The sequence below is a fragment of the Dama dama genome, chromosome 12, assembly GCF_033118175.1.
Source record: "Dama dama isolate Ldn47 chromosome 12, ASM3311817v1, whole genome shotgun sequence".
Taxonomy (NCBI): domain Eukaryota; kingdom Metazoa; phylum Chordata; class Mammalia; order Artiodactyla; family Cervidae; genus Dama; species Dama dama.
In genome coordinates, this window is record NC_083692.1 from 54,449,732 (window position 1) to 54,467,975 (window position 18,244).

General features: G+C 44.4%; 1 protein-coding gene across 1 annotated transcript in view; it reads left to right on the forward strand.

The window, feature by feature from the left end:
- The window catches only part of TLN2 (talin 2), a 442,622-nt gene that overhangs the window by 41,637 nt on the left and 382,741 nt on the right, over positions 1–18,244 (forward strand). The window contains exon 2 of the mRNA XM_061157289.1: positions 12,839–12,924. The gene's annotated coding sequence lies outside the window, so the exon portion shown is untranslated. The remainder of the gene's footprint in view (positions 1–12,838; positions 12,925–18,244) is intronic.

An 18,244-nucleotide genomic window follows, 5' to 3' on the forward strand; every position in this document is an offset into this window, starting at 1 on the left:
CAGGGCATCTTCCTGACCCAGGGATTGAACCTAGGTCTCCTGCATTACAGGTGGATTCTTTACCGTCTGAGCCACCAGGGAAGCCCTGATCCCACTTCTGTTGGCGGAGGAAATGAGTCACTCTCTGGTGTTACCCTCTGGATCCTTCTCTTTCATCCTTCTTCCTTTTAAAAAAAAATCGAATTTTAGTTTTGTGTTTTGAATGTAGATGCTGAGAATCAGGGTTATTAATTTACAGGTCCTGTGTATATAAGCACTCCCCTTCCTGGCTTGGGTGGGTGGGGGGTCTCTCTTGGGTTTTCCTGCCACTGAGTCCTGCTGCCTTGATCCTGCTTCAGCACCCCATCCTTCTCACGGTAGATGTTCCACACTTAGCTGCTCAAGAAAAAAAATGCCTTTTGCTTTCCTAATGGTTTTTAGTTCTCATATAGATCTTTATCTCTTTGATACTACTTTCCTTGTAAATGTGAAATTATATAGAAAGTAAAGTTTGACTCATGGGGTGTTTAGTCACCAGGAAGGTATTTTTTATCCTTGTTACTGTTTAGTAATGTGATTTGACTATATTTTAAGAGTTGTCTGTATTTGACTATATTTGAAGTTACACCTGACTGGGAAGATGTAATTAGCTACAAGTGTTCTTGAATCCACCAGGGAACCCAGATACTTGTGTTGCAATTAAATAATTAGAAATTTGATGTTGTGGAGGACCACTTTTATTCTTCTTAGCAGCCTAATATCAAGCATTCTTAGAAGCACTGATGAAATGCTCATTTTAAATGCAAATTCTTTGCTCAGTTAGAAAGAAATGAAATGTTCTGGCTTCCAGCACTCACTCTGCATTTTTGCCATTCCTTCTGATGGCAGAGGGGAGGGCTCATGACTAAATCCTTCACCATCTTTATTATGATTTCGGATTTGTACTTGCCGAGAGGAAGCCTTGTCTCAAGACATTAACTCTCTGTTGCCATCTGTAGAGTTTTCACTAGTTTTTGTCCTTCCTCTTAAATGACTTTTGAATTTCTTCTTCCCATTTGCTTTATGGATAATGGATATACTGGAAACTTGTGGGGAGTGTTGGTTTGTTTGTTTTTTGAGGCAAATGAAATGTGTGAAAACCCTTCATCTTGCAGCAAGGGTGTGTGCTATTGCATTTTAGTCTTAGAAGTTACACTTCCCTCTTTTCTCTTCTGGTTGTCTTCTACTTTTCCCGTGAATCCAGGTACTGTGTCCCAGCTTGGGATCTGGAGAATCATTGGGTTTGAGCGCGATGGAGACAGAGGGATTCCTAAGCAGCATGACTGGACAAGTGTTTGCTCTTTTGCCTTCGCTGAGAGAGAGAGCAATGTGGACTTATGGAGGCAGTTTAGCATGTTAATTTTCTCCCCCTTGTCAGACAGGATATATTTGTTTTCCTAAAAGTGAGAATTCTACTTGTAAAACAATTCCTGTCTTCTGTGGTTTTAGGTACCATTGGATTGTGTATGGAGGGGCTCAGCCTCTCAGCTCAGCTGGTCTCATGGAAGTGGTGTCTACAGCTGGAGCCAGTAGAGAAGGTCTTGAGAATGGGAACATGGTCTCATGTTGACTCTGTCCACAAAACTGTGACTTCATACTGAGTCTGCTCCTTAAGTTGGGGTGGTAGGCTGATCGATGGCTGCCAAATATTATGAAAATGCAAAAAAAACCTTTTACATCATTTAATACCATTGTAGCCATGCTATTTTCTTTTTATTATAAAACTTTTTTCTTTTTTTTGCTTAGGCATTTTTTTTCAAAGCAGAATATAGAATGTAAAATGAAGCTTATATGTCTGTCCTTGGTTTGTTGACTGTGTAGAATGGTTTTAGAGTTGGAAGAAGATTGTATCCAGGAACTCTCTGCTTTCATGTCTGTGAACTGAGAGATCACTGAGGATGTGTGTGACGCTTGATGATACTAAGAAACAGGTCGCTTTCAGCACTGCTCCTCCTTCCAAGGGAAATGTGATGGACCTGAGAGAGGACTGGTGGGAGGTGCCCCTGGTGAAGGGTGTTAGGGTGAGAAACAGTAGCCACAAAGGCTTGGAGAGCTGCCATGCTGGAAGGCTTGCAGATGTAATGTTTGAGTTCAGTGCTGAGGTTGCAAAATCTCTGACAGACTGACCTCTTTGAGTGACAGTGAACCAGAGACCCAGAAATTCAGGTGCTTTGCCCAGACCAAGAGCCCACTGGGGAAGAAGCAGGACTCATGACTTCACCCTAGTATTCTTCCTGTGTTTTAGGTACATGTACTAAACCTCAGTACCATTCACATTTGGGGCTGGACGGTTCTTTTTGTGGGGGATGTCCTGTGCATTATAGGATATTTAGCCCTAACCCTGGCCTCTGCCCACTAGAGAGTAGTAGCATCTCTCTCCCACTTAAATTGTGGCAGACAGAAATGTCTCCAGATGTCCCCAACTGTCCCTTGAGGGGTTAAAATTGCTCCCTATGGAGGACCACTGCTTTAGATGTATATGATGCACCTTGAAATTGATGGATACAACTTTTATATTGGCACGGCCCCTTTCCCCTTTTGCTTTGAAATGTGAAGTGAAAGTGTTAGTCCCTTGGTCATGTCCGATTCTGCGGACATGTAACCTGCCAGGCTTCTCTGTCCGTGGAATTCTCCAGGCAAGTGTACTGGAATGGGTAGCCATTCCTTTCTCCAGGGGATCTTCTGACCCAGAGGTCGAACCTGGGTCTCGCTCATTGCAGGCAGATTCTTTACCATCTGAACCATCTCTAACAGATAACACTGGCTCCAAGGCCATTCATAGGAAAGTGGTCAGCATGGTTCTGAACTGAATTGCATTGTGTTTGGGATGACACTTTTCCCTTGTAGATCTGATTTGGTTTTCTTTTTAGATTTTGAATGCTGACTTGTCCTTCACGAAGCAGCTTGTACTTTTAATTTTAGACACTGTGTGTCAATGGGGACACTGTGCACTGTGAGTGGGCGAGAAGTCAAAATATTTCCAAAGGCCAAGGAGATTTTGGCAATCTGAAACCCATGAAAATTCAAGTTCCTATTTTGTGAACCTTGAGAAGAAAAACCTGATTAACCTAAACCTGCCTGAATATAGAGCAGAGGTAGGGACAGATTTTAAAGTGGACCAGGACCTTATGAGTTAAGGATTGACTCTGGTTGGTTATGAACTGTTGGATGCAAATGGGTGAAAAGCCCCTGACTCAGAGGCCGGAGACCTGGGTTCTGTACTTGGGGCTGCCTCCAGCTCTCTTCGTGAAGTCATCAAACATGCAGGTTCCTCATCTGCAGGAAGAACGGAGCCAAGATTCCTGCTTCCTGGAGCACGATGAAGTGCAGGGTGGTGAACCTAGCCCGGGTGTATGAAACCACAGAATACTCCTAAGGTTATTATTGGAGCCTTAATTTCACCCAGGGAATTTGGAAGATGAGGTACTTTAGCATGTACATAAATATATATATATTTTTAAACAAGTTTATTAAGGAAGGAACAGAAACAACTTCTCAAGGGAGAGGTGGAACAAGCCACAAGAGGCACTGGCCACATGTACATATTGAGTAAGTGGAAAATCTGCATAAGAATTGAAGATAGGATATAGAACTTGAATGAAATGAACAACACCTCATGCTTGCTATGAATGGCTTCCCAGTCCTGGTGGCCCACCCTCTTCTGTCTAGTGAAATTCTGGCAGAATTTGATAAGCCATGGGCCCAGGAATTTCCAAGGTTCCTGCTGCATCTAAAATTTCTGGTTGGAATGAAAAAGGTAGACCTTGAGTATAGAATCTTGTGTAAGTTCATACCAATCACCATGCAGGACCCTGGGAAGAATAGACACTGATAATAAAGGTTGTCTAGTCTTTATAAAATTCAGGTGCTTCACGTTTTCCTTCCCTTTCTTTTTGGTTTAAATGGGAAAGCTTTGGCTTCCATTCTGGAGTGTGAGCCTGTAGGACCCTCAGAGTTTAACACTCTAGAGTTTACTTAATTGAAGGACTGTGCCAGAGGAGATAGCTTGGTGATTTCAATTTCTTTGAAATGCCTCTACCTGAATGGTGACAAAGGTGTTGGCCTATGGGCTCTGTTGTTGAGCTCAGTCGTTCAGTGGTGTCCGACTCTTGGCGACCCCATAGACTGTAGCCCACCAGGCTCCTCTGTCCATGGAATTCACCAGGCAAGAATACAGAGCAGGTTGCCATTTCCTCCTCCAGGGGACCTTCCCGGCCCAGGGACTGAACCTGCATCACCCATGCCTCCTGCATTGGCCGGTGGATTCTTTACCACTGTGCCACCTGGGAAGCCCAACCTGTGGGCTCTAGGTGGAAGTTAAAACTACTGACCGCCCAGCTTACAGCTGGGATCGACTTAGCTGAGGAAAGAGAGACTGTTAAGACACTCTATTCATTCAAGTTTTGTTGCTGAAATAAACATTATTTAATGCTACACAGAAGTTGTTTTATTCTGTTGATGTTCACAACAGTCCTTTAGAAACAAACATCACAGGCATCAGCACGTCCCCGGGCTGTTTTCTGGAGTGGAAAGGCCACTGCCTGGCAGACAAGCAGGGGAACACCTATGAACAAGGCAGGAAAACGGCCGCTGCAACCATTTGTCAGCGTGGCCTCATGTGAGGCCACTTTACTATATGACGTAATAAAGATAATTTATAATGTTTTGAAACATTGAAAACATGAAAGCAGGAGTGGGTGGTAGTGGGTTTTTCTTTGTCTTTTCTTGGCATGTAATTGAAACGGAGCTTGGACCAAATGAGAAACATTTGTGTTGAGGGGAAAATAGATCCCAGAGGCTTCTTGACTGGGGTCAAATATTGCCTCCTTACTTTATTTGGAGCATGTAAGCCGGCTTCTCATTGGAGACCAGCATAACGACGTTGCCATTTCTGTCTCTTCACAAGCAAATGGATTTTCTGACTTAGGGAAGTGTCTGGATTCTAGACCCGCATAACACATTCAATGAATCAGAAGAAAAAGTGTGTGGGTTGATCTGTCTCAAAAAGAAATCTATGCCATGAGAGTGAGTTTATAAATTTCAGCTTCTTTAATAATGTTACTTATCGAGATGCTATGTCTTTTCTAAAGAGGAGTGTGCCTCTGCATTTTGAAGTTGCAGCCTTTTTTGGTCCCCAAGGAACACTGAAGAAGTCTATTTCCTGGGGAGATAGACCCTGAAGTTATGGACTAATATGGTTGAGTGGTTGAGTTACTAGAGTGTACCCAAACAAACAAAAAAAAACCCCAAACCCATAAACCCTTGTTTAGGCTATTTGTGTGCTTGGTTTGATTCTAGCATTGTCATCCTGAAACCCATAAGAATCTTTAACACCAAGGCATAGGCATTTTGTAGGTATCTGAGTCTGGACTGTTTTGTCAAGAGGCTTCACTGAGCCACTTTTATCTTTGTTCCCTACATAGCATTCTTGCCCTTCAGGAGCTCAGTCTAGGGAGGAGTATGAAAAGGAGTATGAAAAAAAAGTATGAAACTAACCCTCTGGATATAGGGTGTCTCTCTGGGGGACAAAAGCCTCCGGCATGGCATATATGGAGAAGCAAAGACTAATTTTGATTGAGAGGCTCAGACGGGTCATTTTGGAGGCTTGAGGGCATTTGATCTGGGTTTTGAGGGGAGGTAGGTTGATATCAGATGAGGGTGTTGTGCTTTCCTGGAAGGAATGGCTTGGGGACAAACCTCAAAGGGGGCAAGGGGAAGGCAGGACGTGGTGGGGTGGGGAGAACCCAGACAGCAAACACACTCCCAGGGCTAGGCTGCGGCTGTGGGGGTGGGAGGGAGGGGCATCTCTGGGCAGTGGCTGAGCCAGGGGAACTCAAGAGGGGGTCAGGGTGTGCAGGGCCTTTTCCCCGGGTAGGAGATTTGAACTGCAGCTGGAATCAGTGAATGTCAAGTGCAGGAGAGAAAGGAGAAAGGAGGAGGAAAAGGCAGCTCTGAAGGCAGGAGGCAGAGGACACTGAGCGCCTTCAGTCTACTACTGTCTCTGCTGCTGTCAGGCTGATGGATGGGGAGGCTGGCTGCTCATGTGGGCTGGGCCTCTGGGAAGACTGTTTCCTTGTATCTTTATTACAGGCCTGGGTTTTCAAACTTGATTGAGCATTGGCTGAGCTATGCTGGTCTGGGGGCAGGGAAAGGTACACTTATACCCATCCTTCTCCCCAAATTTTATTATCATTCATCTCAGTTACCTGCAGCGGCCTCTGTAAAATATCACCTCTCTCCTTCTTCCCTCCTGTTCCTTACTATTGATCTCCTGCGTGCCCTGTGCTGGGTACTTAGGGTGCCCTCAGGGACCTCCAGGTGAGACAGACCAGAGATGAGATGATTTGGAACCCTATCAAAAGCACAGTGGTGGGGTCCCTGCAAAGAAAATTGCAGGAGAGCTGTGCATGGAACAGTGGTTGGGGGTTGTGCACTGGAAATCACCCAGCTGTGGGGGGCGATGCAGGTTGTGGCTGATTTAAAAAATAATTCATACCTCACACGTGACTTATTTAGAGTTTCTTCCAAACAGAATAGCTTCTAAGTATGGCCAATGTTTTGGGGTGTTTTTTGGGTTATTTTTTTTACTCCCCCAACCCCTACCCCAGCACCACTTTGAGGTGGAACACAGGCTATTTTATTGTGTTGTGGAAGTCATTCAAGGGATCCTTAATCCATATGTGTTAAGTATTTGCTTACAGAATAAATTAATAATGCCTTAGAATTATTTTTTTGCTGTTTCAAAAATGTATGTAGGGGCTTTTGGGATGAATTAAAAATTGATTTAAGAGCATTTATGTCTTGATGGTTCCTCTCTCCAAGGGAACCAGAAATACAGCTATTCTGGTGTGTTTGTGGAGTGGAGGGGCGGGGGGTGGGGTCTGCACTGTGTAGCAAGTCTGGAGCATGCGCACTGCTTTTACCTGTGTGCCACTCCATGTGATAATGGGGGGAAGGCACCAGGAGCCCCATGAGTATGGTCTTTTCCTGTCAGTGTTCGCTGAGATGTAAGAGAATCTCAAGGATTGAAAGTATAAGCACAGGGGCTTTCCTGGTGGTCCAGTGGTTAATAGTCTGCCTGCCGATTCAGAGGACGTGGGTTCGAACCCTGGTCCTGAAAGATCCCACATGCCTCGGGGTGGCTAAGCCTATGTGCTGCAACTCCTGAAGCCCGTGTGCCTAGAGCCCATGCTCTGTCACAAGAGAAGCCATCTCAGTGAGAAGCCTGAGCACCACAACTAGAGAGGAGCCCATGTGCAGCAACAAGACCCAGTGCAGCCAAAAATAAATTTTAAAAGAGAGAAAGGAAGGAAGTTTAAGCACAGTCTAGGGCCCCAGAGACAGGCCTGTTTTTGGAGGGTCCACCTTCATTCCTGGGCCAGGTCCTTGATGTAAAGGAACTGGCTATTGGACGTTGTGACTAATGCCCTGAGGATGAGGTCTCCTGCCTTACCGAGCGTTCCAGCCCCTCCTTTGCTGAGGAGCCCCCGTCTGTGGGTTTTCTGGGTTAAACATCAAAAATCTACCTCTGGAATCTGCTTCCTGGCTTGGCTGTCTTCCCCATGGGTTTCCCTAGGGTGGAAACAGTGACTGCTTCTGAGTGAGCACTTCGAGTTTGAGAAGGATCCCACTTAGGCACAGGCGCAGTGAGAAAGGAGCATGAGATCATTTTGTTCTCGTGTTAGTTGCTAAAACCCTTTGTTTTTCTGGAATTGGCTGGCCTTTACTTTTCCTGAGCTCTGAGCAAGAGTTTCCCTGTAAGCTATTGTCTTGAGTCCATCAAGAATGTTGGGCTTGCGTGCATATGTGTCGTCGAGTGCTTACACACACACACACACACACACACACACACACACAGAGCAAGCTATGCCAGTCTTGAACTTAGGAGAAAGGGCAGAATCCAGAGGGATGTTCCACTTTTGAAGGTGACATATTAGAGAGTGGGTTTTGTATTTTGGCTTTTGCGTTGCTTATTTATTTATTTATTTTTAAAATAAAAATTTTTTATTTTTTAAAAAATATGTTTTTGATTGCACTGATGTGTAAAAGTCTTAGCTGTGACATGTGGGATCAGTTCCCTGACCAGGGATCAAACCTTGGCCCCCTGCACTGGGAGCATGGAGTCTTTGCCACTGAACCATCAGGGAAGTCCCTTGCTTTGCTTTTTTGAACTGCAGACTTGAGCTAGGAGAAGAGTGGAAGAGACGTAGTGAGAGATGAGGAACTGCAGTATTTCCTTTATGGAGCACTGTCTACTGTGTGTCTGTCCTTCCACACGGTATGTTCTTGTTTAGTTGCCAAGTTGTGTCCGACTCTTTGCAACTCCATGGACTGCAGCATGCCAGGCTTCTCTGTTCTTCACTGTCTCCTGAAGTTTACTCAAGCTCACTTTCATTGAGTTGATGATGCCATCCAATCATCTCATCCTCTGTCATCCTCTTCTCCTGTCCTCAATCTTTCCCAGCATCAGGGCCTTTTCCAATGAGTCAGCTCTTCACATCAGGTGGCCAGAATATTGGAGCTTTAGCCTTAATCCTTTCAATGAATATTCAGATTTGATTTCCTTTAGGATTGACTGGTTTGATCTCCTGGCACCTTTAGGATTGACTGGTTTGATCTCTTGGCTGTCCAAGGGACTCTCAAGAGTCTTCTCTAACACCACAGTTCAAAAGCATTCTTTAAGGACTTAGTCTTTCTTATGGTCCAAATTTTACATCTGTACATGACTACTGGAAAAACCATAGCTTTGACTATATGGACCTTTGTCAGCAAAGTGATGTCTCTGCTTTTTAATACACTGTCTAGGTTTGTCATAGCTTTTCTTCTAAGGAACAAGCATCTTTTAATTTCATGGCTGCATTTACCATTTCAGCATTCTTGCTTTGAGAACCCCATGAACAGTATGAAAAAGCCACAGGGTATGGGTGTAGGTTATTTCCAAACCAGGTTAAAATGTTATTTGATGTCATGGTATCAATATTTGGCTGTTGTAACTAAAACATCAGAGCTTTGTCTGCTAGTGCGTGTGCACATGCTAAGTTGCCTCAGTTGTGTCTGACTCTTTATGGCCCTATAAACCATAGTCCACCAGGCTCCTCTGTCCATGGGATTCTCCAGGCAAGAATACTGGAGTGGGTTGCCATGCCCTTCTCCAGGGGATCTTCCTGGCCAGGGATCGAACCCACGTCTTTTATGTCTCCTGCATTAGCTTGTGGGTTCTTGACCACTAGTGCCACCTGGGAAGCCCCTCATCTGTCTTTTTGGAATGGCATGCTCTTGCTCACATTGTTAGGGTGAGGAGCATACTTTCCTTATTTGGTCAAGATAGTATTGGTGTGCCAAAGGGATAAGTAAGTGTTAGTTGCTCAGTCATGTCCAACTCTGCGATTCCCATGGACTATAGTTCGCCAGGCTTCTCTGTCCATGAAATTTCTCCAGGTAAGAATATTGGAATGGGTTGCCATTTTCTTCTCTGACAAAAGGGATAGGAATCTAAACATATCGGTTACGACTCCTTACACTGTCTACCTCTTTTTCTGGCCAGTAGATGTCTTGACCGCTCACTGAATGAGCAGAATTCTCACCAGGAGGGTGGAGTAATGAGGCAGCTGAAGGAGAACATGTAAGGCCCCTCCTGCCTCTGTATCCAGCTGAGGAAGGAGATGGCTGAACAGTCCTGCAAGCTCCACACATGAGTCTGGGCTTTGTTCCTTTCTCAGCGGTTCAGGAAGACTTGCTGAGATTGTTCACGGTAACAGAATGTGCCCCAGGATATAGGCCTGCCAAGCATGGAAGAGGAAGACCAGTGAGTTCACAGAAACTCAACACCAGCATTTCCCAGAGAGATGGGCAGCATCGGAGGTCAACGTGGCCTTAGCCCAGAATACCGGACTGTCCCAGGGTGTGGACTTGTTTAAAAAAAAAAAAAGATTTATTTATAGATGGTGTCCCAGGGGCCAGAGCTGGTCACTGTTCCCTGGTGGGCCCCACCCTCAGACCAGTGTTGGGCTCAGTGCAGTTTTACTGCTGTGTCTTGAGCTGGGGCTGAGATGACAAGTCCTGGAGAGCCTTGTCCCTGGCCTGAATCTCCCTGTAAGGAAGATTGCTTTACTCTGTGACATACATGGAGAATAATATATGCAACCTATAGGAGTAATCTGAACATCTGGGAAGCTGACAGCCCGGCTAAGAAATCAACATTACGAATATCTCAAAAAAAAAAAATCGCCCCCTATCACCCCAGAGTTATGATAAGCATCTCAGTTTTTCATTTTAACTGATCCTTGGTGCCTTTGTATGTATTCCTAAGTAATGCAGATGTTTGTTGATTTTTGTTGTTGTTGTTGCAGCCATTTTAATTTATTTTTATTTAGTTGAAAGATAATTGCTTTACAATATTGTGTTGGTTTCCGCCATACATGAATCAGCCATCGGTATACATATGTCCCCTCCCTCTTGAACCTGCCTCCCACCTCCTACCCCCTGCCACCCTTTTAGGTTGTCACAGAGCCCCGGTTTGACTTCTCTGAGTCATAGAGCAAATTCCACTGGCTATTTTACATATGGTATTATATGTTTCTGTGCTACTCGTTGTTGTTGTTTTGAAGAACTGAGCACCAAGTGCAAACCCAGATCTGGGAAGGTCCGTGTTCAAACTGTTTGGCAAAGGCTCCCAGGCACAGCCAGGGCCTCAGGAGCAGTTGTTGCATTGCTGGCTGCAGAGTCATACCCTCCATCCTAAGAGCTGCATGAAGCCAGTTTTCTCACTGGTCCCTGCTCTTGTGAATCACTTTGTAAATGGGGTTGTCCCTCATGGCCCTCTTTACCAAGGGCTTGTACAGAGTTCAGAGAGAAAGATGAAAAGGGACTCCTTATGTTAATTAAGCCAGGGTCCTTAACCAGAGGTACAGAGAAATTTCTGGGGAAATCTGAAACTGAATCTATCATGTCCTTCTGGGGGAGAGGGTTCATTATATTTCCAGAAGAGCTGATGGACCCTCCTGCCCTGTAAGGATCAAGAACCATGTGGCCAGTATGGTAGGTTCTGTTTCTTTGTTTATTTTTTAAAAAATGAATCCTGGGACTCTTGAACATTCTTTGAAATATGTATGAGTCTGCTTGTGTGCAAGTCTGCGCCGACTTTTTACCAGTGAACTTGCCTAACTTGGGAAAGGCAACCCCCATAGTTAGTTGTGCCCTGGACTGTCCAGGGCAGAATCTTTGACCTGTTCTGTGGGTGGCCTAACAGGCTTTGCATTTTCTCTGAAATCTTCATCTTTTACTCTTGACCCAGAGCAACTGAAATGCTAAAATGGGGGGAAAAAACTGGAATGGTTGCTGTAGTTTCAAAACAAATGACCTCACTGCCTAAATTCCACTTCATACGAAAGAAACCCTAACTTTCATCCTTATAAATAATAATGGACCTTTGGGGAAACAGACCCAGATACCCCATTTAGTGCAGGTGGGGGCAGATTTGTCACTGTTGAAGTAAACTCCCTGGAAACAGAACATGACTATTGTTACACCAGCCTTGTAGTTATTCCCTAAGAGATGGCAATTTAAATTTATAATGACTGACATTCATTTTTTCAAAGTAGGCGAGTAACTATGCTTTGTATAAGCTGACTTAATAACAAACTTAATGACTTAGTTTGTTTCAGCAGTGTAGGGGATTTTCAGAATTCTCCAGCTGAAGAGTTGAGTCTTATCTCTGCTTTTTCATGGATGAGTTGATGGAAGACGGGCATGGTTAGTTAGGTGTGATATGCCCAAGGTTACATTGATTTGTCAAGGTCAGCTGGAACTAGAACCCCAGGGGAAGACGTACCTATTTACATGATTATGTCTTAAATATATAGTTAGATGACAATTCATTAAAAAAAAAAAATTATCAGAAGCGTCATTTTTTAAAGACTTGGCATTTTGATCATCCATTTCATTTTAACAAGACAGCCCCCTCATCTTTGAAGTGTACCACTTCTTATGGTCTCCAGGCATGTCCCTGGAACATTCTAGTCTCTTGGGTCTATAAACCTGATGTATGGAAGAGAAGCTTTTGTTTTTGTTCTGTGCTGTTTATATCTTATAAATTCGGGATTTTTAGGTCTTCAAGTTTTTCTCCAGAGTTTTTAGATTTTTCGTCTTGTCCTCAAATATGAACAGTCCTGGGGTTTTTCTTTCTCTCCCTTGTTTTCTTTTGTTTTTGAAGAAAACCAGGAGTTTCAGCTTGGCTCTTCAAAGTCTTTGGGGATAAAGGAGGGAGAACTCGGCAAACAATTAAGATCTGGAACTGCAGCTGCTTTGTCTGTCTGTTAAGAGCCAGAACAGATAAGAATAACATTTATTTAGAACCCAGGTTTCTTGAAGGAAGGTAATTTACAGGTAAACTTAAGCTTTTTTATAGACTTGCTTCCTTGATTCCCTTCCTGGCTTAGCCTTTATACTCTGCTGATTTTAGACAAGGCCTGTTGTCTTTTCTAAGTCTTGGCTTTTCTTGTCTGAAAGAGAGGGGTTGGGCCTGATTCTCTCCAAGGGCACTTTGCAGCCCTGTGTCTAGACTCCATATTGGGGGATTTGCAGAGAGACTGCTCTGGAGCTGCTGTTGGTGGGACGGTGCTTCTCCCGATGCTGAGGGCAGAGAAGTTTGCCATTTGTATCACCACACAGTGCTCTGAGACCACTGGCTCCGAGGGGGCGTTTTCTTTTCTGCTTTTCATCATCTGAACCCCGTCAGGGTCATTCCATGCTGAGACAGGGTTGCTTACTCACTAATGAGGCCGCTTGCACTGACTCGTGTCGTTTGTCTCTTTTTGGCCAGCGTGCTGTTGCAGGGTAACATCTGGACTGGGCTCCTGGACCCTTGGATGCTCGGCTGCAAGTTCCTGGATTGACTGGGAGAAAACAGTGAGTAATCTCCATGTCTCTACTTGGGAATCTGAGGGCTGGAGGGGTTGTGGCCGGGAAACAGAGTCTAGCTGATGGACCGCTTCCCTCTTCAGCCCTGCTCTGGCACACTCACCTCCAGGAGCCATGGAGATGGCAACTGTAACTCCAGACACAGCCTTCCTGACCCCAGCTATCTAACAGTTGGGGACCTGCTGAATGTGCCTCCTGAGAGCTGCTCTTTTCTCCCATCAGAGCCCAACTTATGGGTCTTTTTAAAATAATTTTTTTCTTTTCCCTTTAGTTTCTTAGTTCTAGGGTTCTTTTAAAAATTAAAAAAAAATTATTTATTTATCTATGTTGGATCTTAGTTGTGGCACACAGGATCTTCATCAAGTCATGGGGGATCTTTCATTGTGCTGCATGGACTTTCTAGTTGTGGCTCAAGGACTCTGGAGCACATGGATTTAGGAGGTGCGGCGTGCAGGCTTAGTTGTTCCACGGCATGTGGGATCTAAGTTCCCCAACCAGGGACCGAACGCATGTCCCCTGTCTTGCAAGGTGGATTCTTAACCATTGGACCAAGAAACTTATGAGCCTTATCTATCCTTACTGGCCTACAGTCAGAGACCCTTTATGGTGGCAAGTGTAGGTGTTGACCTGTAGGGCTGACATCCCCTTCCCAGCATGCTCCTGCTCATCCATCACACCGTAGCTTCATGCCGCCCCTGATGTGAACTCCTGTTAGAGAGGCCTGCACTGACAACCTCATTTAAAGACGCCTTCTCCCTGCCCCCAAATGTTCTCTCTCGCTCTCTCTCTCAGGCCCATGCTTGCATCTTTCTTTGCACTTAATACAGGATAAGTTTCTTGAGTTACTTGGTAGGGTACCCATTCATCTGTTCATCCATTCAACGAATATTGATTATCTACTATGTGCCAGTGGCTAAAGTTGGCTTTCTTCCACAAAGAAAGGAAAAACTAGGTGAATACCTAAGTCAACAGTCACAGTCCATTCTGGCTATACTTTGTTCTAAATACTCTCAAGCACTGTCAGCTGGGCATCTAGTTAAAAGGGGGACCCCGATGGGGTAGGTCTGGGTGGGGCTTGTGAGCCTGTGTTTCTCACAAGGTCCAGGTGATCCTGAAGCTGCCAATTTGTATCTCACACTTGGAGAAGAAAGGTCTAAGCATCCTGATGCCCACGAGACTTGTCCTTGAGTGTGACTCTCGGTGAACTCCCTGGGGTGTGTGCCTGCAAAACCTCCAGAGACCCGGCGGGAGTTTTTCTGGTGGGTTCGCCTCCTTAACAGTGTGAGGCTGAGTGGTTTGAGATATGAACCCAACCAGGGAGTGTGGGAGCCTGTTAAGTTACCCTCACCAGTGTCTGAGCTCCTACCTCGTTATTGTGTGTGATGGTGTTGTAAGTGAAATCCTCCCTTTAAGTTCTGAGCTTCTCAGATTATTGAGGTGGAATCCTATGAGGTCTTTGCCTCATAGGATGAGTGTGCCTGTTTTGAAGTCAGCATTTCTGAAAATTCTGAGGCTGTTCTTGTTTTTAAGAGCAGGCTGCCTCAGCTAGGCTAACGCACTTACGTGGGTTGTTGAGAAGAGAGACTATATTGGAAGCAGGGAACTGACCACAGAAAAAGCAGGCAGAGAGACGGTTCAAGGGGCTATCGGGGAGGCTCAGGACGCTGCTGCCAAAGAGGGCATCTTGAATCCAGCTGGTGAACTGGCCCTGGGGCTGTTCTCCCGAAATGCAGGTGTGTTGTTGCCGGCTCAGCACTACGCTACCAGCTGCAGTCAGGCCTCTCAAAAGTCGTGTAGTTTTTACAAGGAGCCAGACTGATTTGCCTCCTGGGTAGTTAATGGTTCTAGTGGCTGTTTATAGAATACTTACAACACACGAGGTTTAAGGCAAAGCACTTGGCACATGACCTTGTGCCTTAAACCTCCCAACGACTCACGAGGCAGGTAGTGACCATTTCATAGAGGACAAGATTGAGGTCGGGGTGAAGGCACTTGCCTGGGATCACGTAGCAAGTAAGATGAGGGTCCATCCTGGTCTGCTGGATCTTGGGCAGGGTTTTATCTCCTCTTTCTTTCATCACCTGCATCACAGCTAGAAAGAGAACTTTACTACTGGTGGCAAGACTGAACTGCTGATTATTTGTGCTATTTTTCTTCCATCTCACCCTCATTTTACCCATAGAGGGTATGACCCTTCCCTGTGTGTCATCTTTAAAATATTGCTTCTGTAGTACTTTGGCCTCTTGAGTTATAGAAGGAACTTGGTCATTGCTTTGCAAAAATGAATAGGGAACAGACAAGTGCACTTGGGAGGCTGACTTTTCACCCCACCCCTGCTAGCTTCTGCCAGCCTCCCCAGTGACAGGTCTCTAGGGGGCTTACGTGACTATCTTTGGCCCTAAGATTCAGGGCTACAACTTAGTTCTCTATGGCTCCTGCTGGAGGCAGAAGGTGAGAAGTCAGGTTGAAGGCATTTTTAAAAACATTTTTATTTCTTTATTTTTGGCTGGATGGACTCTTAGTTCCTCTGAGGCATGTGGGATCTTAGTTCCCTGACCAGTGCGTGAACCTGCATCCACTGCATTGAAAGGCCAATTGTTAACCACTAGAGCACCAGGGAAGCCCTGATTGCACTGTTTCTGAAGACCATTTTCTGATCACTGTATGGGATTCCTGTATCTGACCATTTCCAAATAACCTCATTCTGCTCAGGGTTATTTTGTCTATTCTGTATCAGGTACACAATTCTAGAGTTTATGGGTTTTAAGTTTTGAATGAGGCTCCTTGATTTTGGCTTCATGTATATGCTGAGTTTGTGTATAAACTGAAAAGTGAAAGTGAAGGTGAAGTTGCTCCGTTGTGTTCAACTCCTTGCGACCCCGTGGACTCTAGCCTACCAGGCTCCTCCGTCCATGGGATTTTCCAGGTAAGAATACTGGAGTGGGTTGCCATTTCCTTCTCCAGAGGATATTCCCAACTCAGGGATCAAACCCAGGTCTCCCGAATTATAGGCAGATGCTTTATGTTCTGAGCCACTGAATCACTCACCAAATGCAGAGTTAAGTTGAATCCCTATAATAGGTTTTTGAGGCAAGGTGTGCACTCCTAGTCTCATGTTTTAGGCAATGGAGGAACTGTATTATTAGGCTTGTGTTGCAAATTCTGTGTTACCAAGTTCATGCCTGTACTTCCCGACTTGGAGTGGCAAGGTGGGCCCACCCACCCATGAAACATAAAATTGGATCTTAGAAGCAGCTCCTTCTCACTTCTTTAGGCTTTTGCATCCAGAGTTAAGGATCCGGAGCTAGTGGGAGCTGGATTTACCTCCCTGCTCTGGAGTGGGTAACCTTGGGCCCGAGAATATTTACCTGCACTTTACTTTCTCATACTGGCACCAATGTCTAGTGGCTTCTATTTTCTGGACTTGTTTCCTCAACAGTGAAAGGAAGGAGGTGAGACGAGAGAATGGTTTCAGCTATGATGCTCTAGGAGCACTGTGTATTCATCCTGGCCATTTGCTCTTCGGAGACTAGCTGAAGTGCCCCTTTCCCCCCGATGTTTGGCTCTTTTCCCTCTGGTTGAGCTCTTTGCTCATGTCTGAAGCCAATTTCTTGGTCTGTAGAAACGAGCCCTTGAGGACAGGGGGATTATGCTTTACTATCCTGTATCCCAGGGCCCAGCATTCAGCCTTAGGCTCAATAAACATTTGTTAAATGAACCCAACGATGTATTTTCTCTGTTTCATTGGCCTGTCTAAAGCCAGTGTATCAGAAGAGCAATGGCTTAATAAGCACTGCCGATGAACCCCTGAGCAAACAGGCTGCTGGTAACAGTAGTCAGATGGATCTCTGGTAATTGCAAGCCTTAACAGGTAAACACAACAGTAAGTCCTTGCCTTTTGTGGACTTAAGTCCTCCTCTCTGGGTTCCTCAGTTATTTTCAGTAATAGGGGAGAGGCTGGATGAGGGTCTTAAAAAAAAAAAAAAAAAAAAGGAAGAGTAAATATATGCTTTCCTGTAACAGGCTTTGCTTATATTTCTTTAAAATGTAATTTTACTTTACAAAGTTACAAAGGTAATTTACAACATGTAATTAAAGAAGAAGAGTAAAAACTTTGTAGAAAGAAAGAGAATAGCTCCCCCTGTAATGACATTCTTCCCATCCGGTAATCCCAGTCAAGCTGTCCAGCCTCTTGGACCTCTGTTTCATGCTATAGGGTTGAGAAATTTGGGACTATCTTCCCTTTTTGTACCAGATATACTTAAAAAATCACAATGTAATAAATTTTAGGATGCCGAAGGGTAGATACGGACCTTCAAATGAAGCAATAAACAACATTCAGATACTTTGTGATTTGCAACTCTTCCTGCCTCTGCCTCAATGCAGGATTCTCTCAAACTCTGTCATTTCAAAACATGCCAACCCTAGAGCCAACATTGCCCACAGGGCACGTGGGGTTTGGGGCATGGAAGGATTTTGCCTGCAGCCTGTGGCTGACTACCCAGAGGTACCCCTATCCAGCGAACTGGGATGTTCTGATCTGTTGTATGACCTTGTCTGCAGTTGTGGGCCCATGGTAACTGCCAATCCCAATGCTTTCTCTCATTTGGGACCCTCAGGGGCATGTTTCTCTTTATTAAAAAAAGAAAAACCTAAAAAAAGCAAGATGTCTAATTAAAGGAATGACTGACTGGGGATTTGGCAGTTTTTGTTTGTTTTTTTTTTTTTGCAACTGTTCCCTCCTTGCAGACAGAGCTCTTACCTGCTTTAAGAACAATAAAGGATACTGTTGACACCCTTCGCTTTTTGTGAGAAGGGAACGTATTTTCAAAGTAGTAGTAGGACCCTTTATACTCCTGACATTATTTTAAAAACATGAGAAAACATGTTTTTTCCTTTTAAATTAATATGGTATAATAATCTGTGTAATGTATTTTAAAAACTATTATGGACACTTTCCATGCTAAGAAAAATTGACCCTATATTGAAAGACCACATATTATTATTATTTTGTTATTGTTGTTAATTGTTGTGTCTTATTTTTTACATGAAAATGTAAGTTGTATGAGCTTTCATTCTTTCATTGCTGGCTGGGCTTCCTACCCTCCCTCTCCCTACATTTTGGTACTACTGCAGTAAGCATTTTTAAAATATTTATTTGTAGACCCTGTGGCATTTCTGTAGAATCTTGAGGTCAGAAGTTATGCACCTTTAAAAATTCACCTTTAAAAAATGATACTTTTAGGTGCCCAGTGACCTAAGATATGTCACTAGCACAGAATGTTGTTAGTCTTGAAAATTTGTCATT